Below are 3,693 nucleotides of genomic sequence, written 5' to 3'. Positions count from 1 at the left end.
GATGATAACCTGAAGGTGGACTTTTTAGGCATAGATGCAGTTGGATGGCGGTCTATGTACTTTGTCGTAATGCCCAATTAAATCTCACTATACTCATCATGATATGTATGTGCATGGTCATGCCCTCTTTATTTGTCAATTGCCCAACTGTAATTTGTTCACCCAACATGCTGTTTATCTTATGGGAGAGACACCTCTAGTGAACTGTGGACCCCGGTCCAATTCTCTTTCTTGAAATACAATCTACTGCAATACTTGTTCTACTGTTTTCTGCAAACAATCATCTTCCACACAATACGGTTAATCCTTTGTTACAGCAAGCCGGTGAGATTGACAACCTCACTATTTCGTTGGGGCAAAGTACTTTGGTTGTGTTGTGCAGGTTCCACGTTGGCGCCGGAATCCCTGGTGTTGCGCCGCACTACATCCCGCCACCATCAACCTTCAACGTGCTTCTTGGCTCCTCCTGGTTCGATAAACCTTGGTTTCTTTCTCGAGGGAAAACTTCTTCTTTGTGCGCATCATACCTTCCTCTTGGGGTTCCCAACGAACGTGTGAGTTACACGCCATCAAGCTCTTTTTCTGGCGCCGTTGCCGGGGAGATCAAGACACGCTGCAAGGGGAGTCTCCACTTCTCAATCTCTTTACTTTGTTTTTGTCTTGCTTAGTTTTATTTACTACTTTGTTTGCTGCACTAAATCAAAATACAAAAAAATTAGTTGCTAGTTTTACTTTATTTGCTATCTTGTTTGCTATATCAAAAACACAAAAAAATTAGTTTACTTGCATTTACTTTATCTAGTTTGTTTTATTTACTGTTGCTAAAATGGCCAATCCTGAAAATACTAAGTTGTGTGACTTCACAACCACAAATAATAATGATTTCTTATGCACACCTATTGCTCCACCTGCTACTACAGCAGAATTCTTTGAAATTAAACCTGCTTTACTGAATCTTGTTATGCGAGAGCAATTTTCTGGTGTTAGTTCTGATGATGCTGCTGCCCATCTTAATAATTTTGTTGAACTATGTGAAATGCAAAAATATAAAGATGTAGATGGTGATATTATTAAACTAAAATTGTTCCCTTTCTCATTAAGAGGAAGAGCTAAAGATTGGTTGCTATCTCTGCCTAAGAATAGTATTGATTCATGGACTAAATGCAAGGATGCTTTTATTGGTAGATATTATCCCCCTGCTAAAATTATATCTTTGAGGAGTAGCATAATGAATTTTAAACAATTAGATACTGAACATGTTGCTCAAGCTTGGGAAAGAATGAAATCTCTGGTTAAAAATTGCCCAACCCATGGACTGACTACTTGGATGATCATCCAAACCTTCTATGCAGGACTAAATTTTTCTTCACGGAATTTATTGGATTCAGCTGCTGGAGGTACCTTTATGTCCATCACTCTTGGTGAAGCAACAAAGCTTCTTGATAATATGATGATCAACTACTCTGAATGGCATACGGAAAGAGCTCCACAAGGTAAGAAGGTAAATTCTGTCGAAGAAACCTCTTCCTTGAGTGATAAGATTGATGCTATTATGTCTATGCTTGTGAATGATAGGACTAATATTATAATGTTCCGTTAGCTTCATTGGTTGCACAAGAAGAACATGTTGATGTGAACTTCATTAAAAATAATAATTTCAACAACAATGCTTACCGGAACAATTCTAGTAACAACTATAGGCCATATCCTTATAATAATGGCAACAGCTATGGTAATTCTTATGGGAATTCTTACAACAATAATAGGAGTTCACCCCCTGGACTTGAAGCCATGCTTAAAGAATTTATTAGTACACAAACTGTTTTTAACAAATCTGTTAAAGAAAAGCTTGGGAAAATTGATATACTTGCTTCTAAAGTCGATAGCCTTGCTGCTGATGTTGATCTTTTGAAATCAAAAGTTTTGCCTAATGAGAATCATCATGATAAAATTACTACTACAGCAAATGCCATCCAAGTTAGAATTAATGAGAATATAAGGCTAATGGCTGAACTGCGTGCTAGGTGGGATAGAGAAGAAAATGAAAAACTAGCTAAAGAGAAGAATGTAGCTAAAGTTTGGACTATTACCACCACTAGTAATGCTAATGCTACACATATTGCTGCACCTCCTACTAATACTAATAAAAGAATTGGTGTTAGCAATGTTTCCACTTCTAATGCAAAGCGCGAGAAACTGCCTGAAACTGCTAAAAGCTACTTTGAAACTGCCTGTGATAAAGCTGCTGAAATTTTTTCCAACATTGGGGATGATGATCCCATTGCTTTAGATTATAATGGTTTGAATTTTGATGATTTCCACATCTCTGAAGTTATAAAGTTCTTGCAAAAACTTGCTAAAAGTCCTAATGCTAGTGCTATAAATTTGGCTTTTACACATCATATTACAAATGCTCTCATAAAAGCTAGAGAAGAGAAACTAGAGCGTGAAGCCTCTATTCCTAAAAAGCTAGAGGATGGTTGGGAGCCCATCATTAAGATGAAGGTTAAAGATTTTGATTGTAGTGCTTTATGTGATCTTGGTGCAAGTATTTCTGTTATGCCTAAGAAAATTTATAATATGCTTGACTTGCCACCGCTGAAAAATTGTTATTTGGATGTTAATCTTGCTGATCATTCTACAAAGAAACCTTTGGGGAAAGTTGATAATGTTCGCATTACCGTTAACAATAACCTTGTCCCCGTTGATTTTGTTGTCTTGGATATTGAATGCAATGCATCTTGTCCCATTATATTGGGAAGACCTTTTCTTCGAATCATGTTGGTGCTATTATTGATATGAAGGAAGGTAATATAAAATATCAATTTCCTCTCAAGAAAGGTATGGAACACTTCACTAGAAAGAGAATGAAGTTACCTTTTGATTCTATTATGAGAACAAATTATGATGTTGACACTTCGTCTCTTGATAACACTTGATACACACTTTCTGCGCCTAGCTGAAAGGCGTTAAAGAAAAGCGCTTATGGGAGACAACCCATATTTTTACCTACAGTACTTTGTTTTTATTTTGTGTCTTGGAAGTTGTTTACTACTGTAGCAACCTCTCCTTATCTTAGTTTTGTGTTTTGTTGTGCCAAGTTAAGCCGTTGATAGAAAAGAAAGTACTAGATTTGGATTACTGCGCAGTTCCAGATTTCTTTGCTGTCACGAATCTGGGTCCACCTCCCTGTAGGTAGCTCAGAAAATTAAGCCAATTTACGTGCATGATCCTCAGATATGTACGCAACTTTCATTCAATTTGAGCATTTTCATTTGAGCAAGTCTGGTGCCATTTTAAAATTCGTCAATACGAACTGTTCTGTTTTGACAGATTCTGCCTTTTATTTCGCATTGCCTCTTTTGCTATGTTGGATGAATTTCTTTGATCCATTAATATCCAGTAGCATTATGCAATGTCCAGAAGTGTTAAGAATGATTGTGTCACCTCTGAATATGTTAATTTTTATTGTGCACTAACCCTCTAATGAGTTGTTTCGAGTTTGGTGTGGAGGAAGTTTTCAAGGATCAAGAGAGGAGTATGATGCAACATGATCAAGGAGAGTGAAAGCTCTAAGCTTGGGGATGCCCCGGTGGTTCACCCCTGCATATATCAAGAAGACTCAAGCGTCTAAGCTTGGGGATGCCCAAGGCATCCCCTTCTTCATCGACAACATTATCAGGTTCCTCCCCT

This window comes from Lolium perenne, chromosome 4, assembly GCF_019359855.2.
Source record: "Lolium perenne isolate Kyuss_39 chromosome 4, Kyuss_2.0, whole genome shotgun sequence".
NCBI lineage: Eukaryota > Viridiplantae > Streptophyta > Magnoliopsida > Poales > Poaceae > Lolium > Lolium perenne.
The sequence above is the reverse complement of the archived record's forward strand: the minus strand, read 5'-3'. Positions refer to the sequence as shown.